General features: G+C 37.8%; 2 long non-coding RNA genes across 2 annotated transcripts in view; one reads left to right on the top strand and one right to left on the bottom strand.

Annotated features, from left to right (window-relative positions):
• LOC309850269 overlaps positions 1 to 12,067 on the top strand; it is a 114,656-nt gene that overhangs the window by 39,480 nt on the left and 63,109 nt on the right. The gene's annotated exons all lie outside the window — the stretch shown is intronic.
• The window catches only part of LOC309850230, a 29,481-nt gene continuing 18,906 nt past the window's right edge, over positions 1,493 to 12,067 (bottom strand). The window contains exons 2-3 of the long non-coding RNA XR_014304145.1: positions 3,699 to 3,844; positions 1,493 to 3,071 (exon numbers count right to left, since the gene is read on the bottom strand). This is a non-coding gene — a long non-coding RNA (uncharacterized lncRNA). The remainder of the gene's footprint in view (positions 3,072 to 3,698; positions 3,845 to 12,067) is intronic.

The following is a 12,067-nucleotide window of genomic DNA, read 5'->3' as shown; positions in this document are numbered from 1 at the left end:
ACAGTTTCTATTATAATGTTCAAAATCTTGTTTTTAAAAAATCCATGTCTCTAATTTGGATTATCTCTGGGAAACCTGTTCCCATGAGGGGATATACTGCATTATAGTTTTGTAAGGGAAGATTTAGGGCTGGAAATTGGAAGAGAAGCTGTGTCACTGCACTTAAATTTTTGTCCAGAAAGATCATTTCCAGTAACTTTGTTTTGAGAGTTAAGCTGTATTTTGTATTTTTAGGTAGACTGGTGATTTGTTGCTGTGTGTTTTTTTTTTTTTTTAAAGATTTTATTTATTTATTTGACAGACAGGATCACAAGCAGACAGAGAAGCAGGCAGAGAGAGAGAGAGAGAGGAGGAAGCAGGCTCCCTGCAGAGCAGAGAGCCCGATGTGGGGCTCGATCCCAGGACCCCAAGATCATGACCTGAGCCGAAGGCAGAGGCCCAACCACTGAGCCACCCAGGCGCCCCTGTTGCTGGTGTTTTTACCAGGAGGGAGATTTGTAGAGGATTAGTAAGGTCACAGGAACTTTATTATTTTAATTCATTGCATAGACTACATAGTGCTGAGATAAAAGGTGATTTGCAACTGCACTTTGGAAGAGAATGGTCATTTATTCAGCATCTTTTGATATGAAAATTTTCTGTTTGTTGTAGCAACATTATTGCCACAAGTCAAATAAGAAATCTCATAGTATAGCTTCCTTTGTTGTAGTCTCCAGAATATTACTCTTCTCTTTTAGGTTTATACTAAAAATTTGATTTTAGAGTCCCAAAATTCCAATACCTGGCTACATAGTTCTTCCTGTAGTAGATAAAATACTAGGAACAGATTTGTATCAGCTTTCATATACTAGTTTTCCTCTCACTTTCCTCTTTGACTTTGGAAAAACAGCTGCAAAGGTTGGTTTGAGACCTTTTATGACTTCTCTCACTCACAGATTTGACTATTTTAGTGTTGACCTTTGTCCCTTCTCTCAGGGGTAGAGATAACTTGATACCACTAGTCACAGAGAAGGAAATTGAACATCAAGGATCGAGAGAAGTAAACTATAGAGAAGCAATATCAGTGAATTTTAAGGCAAAAAAGAATGGCAATACCCTCTGGGTATTTTCACATAGAATCAGGTTATAGAAGCAGATAAAAATGTTTTATTGTTTTAGTTTCTTTGTCTAGAAGCATAAAAAGAGCTGAAGAGATGGAAAGCCATAAAGTCTTGCTTGAAAAAGAACTCTGATAATCTTGTTAGGCTGAATTTAGATTGTTACCCAATGTCTTTTTTCTTTTTACCTCTTCTACTTGTAACTACATTTTTAAGTTCTTTCTGAATTTTGAGCCTCTGTATTTCACCTGAAAGCCCATGCCAGATAACTGAACGGATTGCTGATTCTTTTACTGCCAATACATTAATCTTTCTTCCATACCCCCCTCCAAATATATATGCCAACAATTAAGGTATATTTACATAAAAGGAACATGCTCACGAAGTCATCATCATGTGTGTTACTGCTGGATTTATTTTTATTATGACATTTATCACTCTCTGGTATATTCTTATTTATTTGTTTGTTTGTGTCTTCGAGGCCACGAGATGGTAATTTTTATGAGAGGGAATATTCGTTTTAGAAAACTAGAAAGTGTCAGGCACACAGCCGATGTTAAATGTTGGTTGAATAAATGGATGAATGAATCACCCAAGGCAGACCACTTCCACAGTGAAATAGTACCCTATCTTGACTTTGCAGAAAATTCTAACCACTGTTTGGAGACCCACACCTAAATGTCCAACTGGCTTCTTATCTCTTCCACTTGACTGTCTGACAGGAATCCCACGTTTAACATTGTCCACAATATACCTTCTAATTTCTCAAACCAAATCTGATCTAAGTTGGATCCATGTTTTAATCATCTCAAGTAAATGGCTACTTGATTTCTTTTTTTTTTTTCCCCCCTTTCCCCCTCTGTGTACAATCTATCAGTCCGTTCAGACGGCTCTACTTCCAAAAAAACTTTTCAAATCTGTCTACTCTTCTTCACCTTTCCATTTTTCACCTGGACAAGCTACCACTGTCTCTCACGGGGACATCTGCAATCACCTCTAAATTGATGGTTTCTCTGCTTCCATTCTTGCCCTCCATCATCCGATCTCCACACAGCAACCAAAGTGCTATTTTAAAATCCCAAGCCCCTTTAGAATGCCTTCCTTTTACCGTTCGAATGAAATCTGAACTCTTTAGTGTGGTTCTGAGGACTTGTCCTCTTCCACCTGACCCTGTTCTACGCTTCTCGCCAACCTCCGGCCACAACGATGCTCTTCCTGTTCATCAACTAGGCCGTGGTCACTCCTGAACTTAGGGCCTGTTGAACTTGCCATACCCTCTGTGTATGTTTTGCTCCCAGTTTTGCCATTTCTAGCTCATGTTGCCGTTCAGATATCAACTTGAATCTACAAAAGTGGCCCCCAATCGTTCTATCACATTCCTGATTTATTTTCTTTGTAGAACTTAAACGATAGAAAGGGATGGTGAGCTTTCCTTCTGGAACAGAAACTCCTCAAGAGCAGAGAACAAGGACTTTCTTTCTTTCTTTCTTTCTTTTTTAGGACTTCCCCTTTTTTCTTCCATATTATATCCCAGGACCTAGAACAGTGTCTGACATGTCGTGTGCAAGTGCTCAATAAAATATAATGAGTGGATATGCAGATGAACATGCAGAGATATATCTTCATAGGAGTTAAAAAAGATAACTAAAATATCCTTACCTCTCTTTCCTTAGCTATGGAAGCGTTTCAGACTTGCTAAAACTACCAACTGACACAAAGATAAGGTAGGAAGACAAGATAAATAGTTTTGTGAGCTCTGAGCTTACGGAGAAAGGCAGAGGTAGGGAAAAGCCTGTGTGTTCAAGTGCCTAAGGAAGAAGTCAAGTGCCTGTGTGAATGGCTCTGTTATTAGTAGGAACGTGCAAGTCTCCATATTATGGGGCCTTCCCGCCAGCTGCCATTTCTCTGAGTTCGGGTGTCGCCTGGAAAGGATACTTCCCGTAAATCTTCCTTGAGCAGCCATCAGTGCTTTTTCTTTAAAAAAAAAAAAGTGAAAGTTTCAATTAGGTTTTTGAAAGGAAGGTTATCTCTGAGATGTAAATAATATGTTAACGTTGTACTCATCTCTAAAAAGCGAAGTACATTAACTTGGACTGTGCTGAGCTGAGGTAAATGGATACCCAGTCCGCAGCTGCCAGCGGATTTTTTTGTCTTGTTTCTTTGCACAGGAGAGAAAATGCAAGGGAGCAGGGATCAATTAATTGCCTGCTGAGGTACTGCCCTATCTATTTCGGGCCGGGAAAACTGGAGCGGGCTGGCTGGTTTACCCTCTAAGTAGCTTCTTGCCGAGGGAGCTCAGTTTCCAAAATCCTAGAAACCATATGTGTTCATTTCATCTGAGTTTGGCCCTGAGGAGAATTAAAATGAAAGGAAATTCCACAATGAGAAGGTGTGGACGTGGAAAGCCGACTAAATCAAGCCCTTAGAGAGGCAGTGTGGATTGGGGAGATTGCATTCTTAGGGTGCATAATAGGCCAAGGTTTTAATTTCCAGATTCTTTCACTTAAAGAGATTCTGTGTCTGCATTCTGGTGGAATGGAAGCCTGTCCAGGCTTTTCTTCCCACTATTTTAAGGACCTCACCTTTGTAGTTCCTACCTACCACCAAAAAAGGGTAGAGTTCCATGTTTGCAGGGGTCTGAATAGACGTTTGTAGCAAAGACCTGGACAAAAAGCCCCGCTTCACAATGGGCTTTGTTCTCCTTCTTTCCCAGGATGTAGTTCCTGTTCTATCAGGTTGGCTTTTCACTAAAAAAAAAAAACAGAATAATGAAGAGAAGAAAGTTTCATGGAGGCTCATCGGAGCCACTGTTTGTTTTGATTTGGGATCCCTGCGGGAAACCTCTGCTAAATTAACTGGGTGACAAGTTATGAATTGTGCATCGTTAATCAACGTTGACATGGAGCCGTGCACAGGGAGGTGGTCCAATCAGATAGCATGGGGCCGGGACAAAGCCTGGTGGCATTCCCAGCAGAGATGGGAAGATGGAATCTGAGTTTACAAGTTTTGAAGGAGAGATGGATGCCTAGTCTTAAATCCGGTACTAACATAGAATTGTTCTATTTTTAATTTTTTGAGGAACCTTGATATTGTTTTCTGTAGTAATGATACCACTTTATATTCTCATCAATGGTGTTTGGAGGTGCTGTTTTCCACACCCTTGCCAACACTTTTTATCCTTTGTCTTTTTGAGAAAAGTGACTCTGACAGGTGTGAGGTGATATCGCACTGTGGTTTTGATTTGCACTTCCCTCATGGTGAGTGATGGTGAGTATCTTTTCATGTGTCCGTTGGTCATTTGTATGTCTTCTTTTGAGAAATGTCTATTTGGATCTTTTGTTCATTTTTTAAATCAGGTTACTTGTTTTCCTGTTACTGAGTTGTTGGAGTTCCTTGTATATTCTGGTATTAAACCCTTATTAGATATATGCTGTGCAAATATGTTCTCCCATTCTGTAGGTTACTTTTTCCCTCTGTTGATTGTTTTCTTTTTCTGAGTAGAAGCATGTGGTTTGGTGTAATCCTACGTGTCTGTTTTTGCTTTTGTTGCCTATGCTTTTGGTGTCATATCCAAAAAATTGTTGTCACCTCCAATGTCAAGAAGGTTTTTCTCTATTTTCTTCTAATAGTTTTATGGTTTAGGGTCTTACATTTAAGGGGTTTTTATTTGGTTTGGTTTTACATTTAAGTTTTCAATCCATTTTCAGTTGATTTTTGTGTATGTATAAGGGTCCAGTTTCATTCTTCTGCATGTGGTTATCCAGTCTTCCCAACACTGTTGGTTGATAGGACTTTCCTTTTTGTATTGTTTGCTCTTGGCAGGGTTCTCAAAGTTTGGTTGACCATAAATGGTTGAATTTATTTTTGGTTTTCTTATTCTGTCTTATTGGTCTATATGTTTGTTTTTATGCCAGTACCATACTATTTTTGATCGCCCCCTAAATATATATATTCAAAGAGAATGAAACCAGGATCTTGAAGTGGTAACCATACTCTCGTGTTCATTTTAGCATTAGTCACAATAGCCAAGATATGGAAACAACCTAAATGTCTGTCAACAAATAAATGGATAAAGACAATGGCATATGTCTGTACACATATATATATATAGACACCATGCATTAGCTTTTGGAATACTAGCTTTTGTTAATAGTCAGTTGTGGCCATTTCACAATTTATAAATACATTAAAAATCAAGTTGTCCACCTTCAACATACATACTTTTTATTTCTCATTTATACCTAAATAAATCTGGGATGGGAACCAATTTAAAAAAAAAAAAAGAAAGAAAGAAACCCAGCATTAGCAACCTTAATATGGGAAGAGAACGTGATTAAAAAAAATAAAGTATAAAGAGTACAGAGACAAAAACCCACTAATAAACAAGTAAAGGTCTAGAAATGGTTTTTTTATTATTCACATATCCATTGGCTACCTCTGTCCTCCTCAGGAGCTTTATTCCGACACTTGCTTCCTTCATGCCTCTTTCCCTCTCCTCTTCCAAATATAGGAAAAGCTCTTCAATTAACCAATGATTTTGAGTCTGCAATTTGCTATGTACCAGGGACAAAGCAGTGAATAAAATAAGCTATACTTCAAGGTATTTAAATAGGAAGGTAAACATACATGTACACACATTTAATTTTATATAGTATTTTATGTATGATGAATATCTTCAAGGGGTACAAAGAGCACTGATGCAAAAAAAAAAAAATGCTTCAACCCATGTGAGGTGTGTAAGGTGCTAGAATGAGATATTTAAGTGCATTTAGCAAGGGGATTATGGAAGTGCTAACCAGCTGACTGATTACTGTGTTATTTTGGGCATGATTTTTTTTTTTTTTTAATCAGAGGGTAGAAAGGCTATTTTAGGTTAGCTCTGCTTCATTCATTTCTACGACATAGGCCTGTTAATAGAAAATTTGAAATCAATAATAATGTTGTATTTATGTAACTCCAGTATAATTAATTAGGACATTAACTTTTAAAAAAAGGTTTTATTTATTTATTTGACAAAGAAAGAGTGCATGTGAGCACAAGCAGGGGAAACGGCAGGCAGAGGCAGAGGGAGAAGCAGCTCTCCGCTGAGCAGAGGACTCTGGGGTCATGATCTGAGCCAAAGGCACATGCTTAACGGACAGAGCCACCCAGGTGCCCCTAGAACATAACCTTTTAAATAAGAGTGTCAGTAACATAAAACAGGTTCTTTTTGACACAATAAATAAAAATGATAGTCTACTGGGTTTTTTGCATGATTTGTCAGGTTAATTTTTTTTTTTTTAAGATTTTTCTTTATTTGTCAGAGAGAGAGAGAGAGAGAGAGTCCATAAGCAGGCAGAGCAGCAGGCAGAGATGGAGAGAGAGGCAGGCTCCCTGCCCAGCAAGGAGCCCGATGCAGGACTCAATCCCAGGACCGTGGGATCATGACCTGAGCCAAAGACAGAGGCTTAACCCACTGAGCCACCCAGGTATCCCTATCAGGTTAATTCTTATTTGTACTTAAGTCCTTTTTTTTTTTTTTTTTTAAATCTAGAATCAGAAAATGTTTTAAAAGAAAATGTACCAGGCACCTGAGTGGCTCAGTTGGTTGTGTGTCCGACTCTTGGTTGCAGCTTGGGTTGTGACCTCAGGGTTGTGGGGTTGAGCTCCTCACCGGGTGCCGTATCAGCACTCTGCTTGCAATTCTCCCTCTCCCTCTGCCGATGGCCCTCCCCCCACTTGCATGCTCTCTCTCTCTCAAAATAAATAAATGAAAATCTTTAAAAAGTAAAAATAAAAAAATTGAGAAGAAATACATCAATGTATTATAAAACTCATTTTATAAATGGACTTAAACCAGGACTTGGCTTAGATTATTAGTCTGTTCAAGCTAAGCTCCCATGAATTCTAACTTCTTTGCAGGACTTCGGCTGCTGCATACACAAGGATTTATCTGAGACGGGTGCAATAAACTCAAATGGTTATTAGATGATCTTAAGTCAAAACTGTGTGATAATCCAGGTTGAAATTAGAGGAATTGGAAGTGAGTTCCTCTTTTACCTTTTATTCAGTAACAACTTTAGTTTAAAATATGTTATTCAAAGGCTACTGGAGCTTTCATAAATTATTCATTTGCAAAGATATAGCTATTTCTAGCCACATCCCCTGAAACAGAATGGGTTGAGTAAGATGGTTTCGTTTTGCCAAAGCATTCATAAATTTCCCTTTGCCTTACTTTGAAACTAATTTGGATGTCTGTTAGCTTAAGGGACGCTTATTTCCCAGTATCAGGTGATCTCATCTAATAGTTCCTTTTTCTAGTACAACCCGAGGATGAGATTTTCTCGTTATGATTACCTTCTAAACTGAGGGAAAGATTAACTGCATCTCTGGGAATTTTAGCAGTTCTTGAATCTTTCTAGGCAAGCCAGCCTTTTCCTTAACATTGGTGATCTTGTGTCATATAGGAAGAGCAAGAATTGTTTTCTTTATGTGTTTTCCTATTTATACAGATTTTGATAGTAATATGCTTATCTTCTTTGATTCTCTTGTTTGTGTATTTTTGTTATAGTTAGGATGACAGTAGATTGATTAGGAATAGTTCTTTCTTTCTTTTCTTTTCTTTTCTTTTTTTTTTAAGATTTTATTAAGTAATCTCTACACTGAACATGCTCAAACTCACAGTCCTGAGATCAAGAGTCACATGCTTCACTGACTTAGAATATTTCTAAGTAAGGTATTTTCTGAGTAGATTTCTGTTAGTCTGAATCAGCCCTCTCCATTATTGGATACAGATGCTCAGCTGGTAATCAATCATCTAAAATTATGCTTTGGAAAAACCTCATATGCAGAGATACTCAACTTGTCATAGCTACAATTTGTAAGTAATTCTACAAAATTTATGTTCTGTAATCTCTTTGAAAGATTAACTCAGTGACTGAAAGATTGCTTCTCTTCCTGAAAACAAGTATTATTTAGTAAAAATGGTGCTGTTTAGTGCAATATTATAAAGCTTTGTTGGGTTTCAAGTTCTGAGTCATTTATCCTTTTCCTGTCTTTGTCCTTCCCTGCAAAAAAGTCCCTTGATTGACCTTGTGGTGAGACCTGGAGACAGGTTGGGGTGGAGAATCAGGACAGGGAATTACATTTCCGTGGCTTGAAAGCAGCCTAATGGGAAGAGGTAGCAGATTCCAAAAGTCATGGGAATGGAAGCCCCAGAGAGCTTCAAGTAGGAAGGACTTAATGAGTGATAAGTAAAAGCAACAAACACAGATTGACTAGTTTTACAAGAAATTTGATCATGACGTTAAGGAGACTGAAGAATGAATTAGAATAAGGAAAGTTTCCTGAAAGCTAGAGAGATTTCAGCATATTTACCTAGAAGAAGAGCCAATGAAGATGGAGAGACTGATGATAGAAAAGAGCAGGAATAATTGTTAAAAACTTTTGGAAGAAGATAGAAGGAGAAAGATCAAGAGCTTGTGTGGAGGGGTTAGCAATAGCAGAATACCTCTTGAGAGGCTAAAATGAGGTGAGAAAGAATTATGAAGATACAGAATGTGATGGTTAATTTTATGTGTCAACTTGGTTAGACTATGATACACAATTGTTTGGTCAAATACCAGTCTAGGTTTTGCTGTGAAGATATTCTTTTAGATGAGATGAATGTTTAAATTAGCAGACTCAGGGTAAAATATTATTTTCCAAAAAGTGGGTGGGCCTCATCCAATCAGTTGTGGGTTCTAAGAGCAAAGTCTGAGGTTCTTGAGGAAAAAAGAATTCTGCCTACAGATGGCGTTTGGACTTGGGCTGCAACATCAACTCTTCTCCCAGTCTCCACCCTATTGAATTTCCCAGTCCCATAATTATGTGAACTAATTCCATAAGATAGATTTCTTTTTCTTTATATACATTGGTTTTTAAAGATTTTATTTATTTGACAGACAGATCACAAGTAGGCAGAGAGAGGAAGAGGCAGGCTCCCTGTTGAGCAGAGAGCCTGATGCAGGGCTCCATCACAACCTTAGGCAAAGGCAGAGGCTTTAACCCACTGAGCCACCCAGGCCCCCAAATATACGTTGGTTTTTAATCTCAGTAGTCCCCTGGGTGAAATCTGAAACTAGCCCCTATGCAAGGAGAGACCTAAGAAAGAGACCACTCCAGACTGGCAGTTTTATTAGGCAGGGGGACTTACATATGAGGCTTGTCTTGGGAGGCCATAAAACAAGTACATCTCACGAATTTCTGCCAGAAACTTAAGAATTTATACAGAAGGCCTTATCAGTTTCAGTCGTGTATTAAGTCCAGATGGTCTCAATAACACATTGCTCTCTCAAGGCTGCGTCCTTGAAGAGGCTGCTAGTACAGGGATAGTGAGTGGAAGGTACAGTCCAAGAATGAGGGGGTTAGATAAGGAGCCTCAGATTGCTCAGGTGCAGCTTGAGGATCAACCAGTAGTCACGTCCTCTCGGTGACCTCCTCTCACAATGTATATACATCTGACTGGTTCTGTTTCTCTGAAGAACCCCAACCAATACATAGATTCAGAATGAAGTGGAAGTGTTTCGAAGATGTTCAGGTTGGTAATATCAATCTTTTGGTATAATGGGGACTAAGATATGTCATGGAAGTGAGGATGAGGCTAGAAAGTAGAAAAGTTTTCAAAGAATTTTTAGGTGGATCCATGAAACGATGAATTCTTCCAGAACAGGAAGTTTATCTTACTCATTTTGTGTCCTAAAATTATAGCATGACAGTTGACATCATGGAAGTACTCAACAAATGCTTGTTTTCTGTCAAATAAGTGAACAAAAAGACTATGAAGGCCCCAGTTAAGACTGGATACTACAAACTCACCTTCAATAAATTGTTACAGCTGTGTAACTTTTTGCAATAACGTTGGTCCTCCAGATGTTGGATCAGAATCAGTGAGCCATGGGAATCAGCACACAGAGAATTCTTGAAGGTCAAGAGATCAAAGACAACCAGTATGGCAGTAAATGAACTATGTACCATGAAAATGACACAGTGAGACCTGGGCAGGGTCAAAAAGTGAAAGAAGACAGATTGGGATCATTGGTCTGAGAGAACTGGAAAGAGCCAAGGTAATTAATGATTTAACGAAGGCAGGGGGGATGTGTAATGGGAGAAGTAGTGTAGAGAGATGAAAAGAAAGGAAGCATTTGTTTATAAGCTTCATAAGTCTCAGGACCATGGTGGTAAGAAAGTTTCAAGTGGCCAAAGTACGGGTTAGATAAAGATTGGTATAGTCAAAGAATATACGGTTACTTAGCTATTTATACATACTGTAAGTCCATAGTACTCAATTAGTATTTTCATTCTTGCTATTTATATGTATCTTAATTCCTCAGTATATAATTTAAGAAGGTCTCGACAAATAGAAAATATAGTCAGTAATTGCATAGCATTATCTACTTTAGCTTATGAAAAATTATCTAGAGTGGCAAGGTGCTGGTTCTTTCTAGACTCCAGTGAGGGTGCTGAGTCTTAAGAGCACTGCCAGGCTTTTCTATTTGCTAGATGGATGAATGTGGGCAATCCATGTAACCTCATTAAGCTTTTGTCTTACAAAAAATGAATGATGATAGTTCGGATTATTGTAAAGATTTGATAAAAATACAGAGGCCCTATTCAACTATGAAGTCTAAATATGAGGTAATATTTAACAAATATTAATTAAACATGATACTTTCCTTCGAGGAACATTTTCCTTGAAAAAGATACTTAAAGGTTCACTTTTAGTCTGATGCTGGCATAATTAAATTAAAACATCTTAATTATGTTTATGAATTTTATTATATTTAATAATTACAAGTATTCAAGAGAGCATTATGTATAGTTTAATCTAATGTAAACCAAAACCAAAAAACAGATTTAAAAAGTCTCAGAATATACCTTAAATGTTGTGATTTCTCTTGTATTCAAAGGGATAATTCTTATTCTTATGGTTCGCCCTCCTAACAGCAGGGATCGAGTAGATTTGCATGTATGTGCTTAATTTACTTATTTTCTTCTTCTTCTTCTTTTTTTTAGCTTTTGATTTTTTTAACTTTTAAAAATTTTTAAAAGATTGTATTTATTTATTGGGAGAGAGAGCACGAGAGGGGGAGGGACAGGGGGAGAAGCACACTCTCTGCTGAAAAAGGGAGTCTCATGTGGCACTTAATCCTGGGCCTCCAAGATCATAACCTGGGTTGAAAGGAGTCACTTAGCCAACTGAGCCACCCAGGTACCTCTTCTTCTTCTTCTTCTTTTTTTTTTTAACAGATTTATTTTATTTATTTACCTTAGAGAGAAGGAGAGCGAAAGCAGGGCGAGGGGCAGAGGGAGAAAGAGAGAAGCCAACTCCCTATTAAGTGGGGAGACTGACATGGGGTTGCATCCCACGACCCTGAAATCATGACCTGAGCAGAAACCAAGAGTTGGAGCCTCCCAGGTGCCCCTAATTTGCTTACTTCTAATATAATAAAATCCTAGCCATAGAAGAGTAACTATAAATTGTATATACTCTGAATGCAGCTAAAGTTAACCAAAAAGATTCATTTCATGTTAGACTTTAAGCCAGGAATAAAGAAAAAATAAATGTAGCATATAAGTGCAAAAAAAATTATGTAATTTTTTTGACTAAGTGTTAATTTTTTATAGTTAATATTGTAAGTTCTGACATGCAGGCTTTTAACAGAATTCCTAGGCATGTGTTAAACATCTATCCTTAAATGACAAATTTTAACTTGAATGTTATACCCCTGTATAATCAACACATTATTTAATAAAAAATATATGAACAGTTAACACCCATGATTTTCTGTACCTGAGGTGATATTTAATGCATTGTACAAGACCTATCATGACATTGTGCAACAGGAAATCCTTTTCACTTTGGACTCTATGGAGAAAAGAATTCTTTCCACCAACATGGCTTTCCTTCAACATGTTCCAGCCCTCATTATCACAGAGAATAGAACCCATGT

This window comes from Mustela nivalis (assembly GCF_964662115.1).
Source record: "Mustela nivalis genome assembly, chromosome: 16".
Classification (NCBI taxonomy): Eukaryota; Metazoa; Chordata; class Mammalia; order Carnivora; family Mustelidae; genus Mustela; species Mustela nivalis.
The sequence above is the reverse complement of the archived record's forward strand: the minus strand, read 5'-3'. Positions and strand labels throughout refer to the sequence as shown.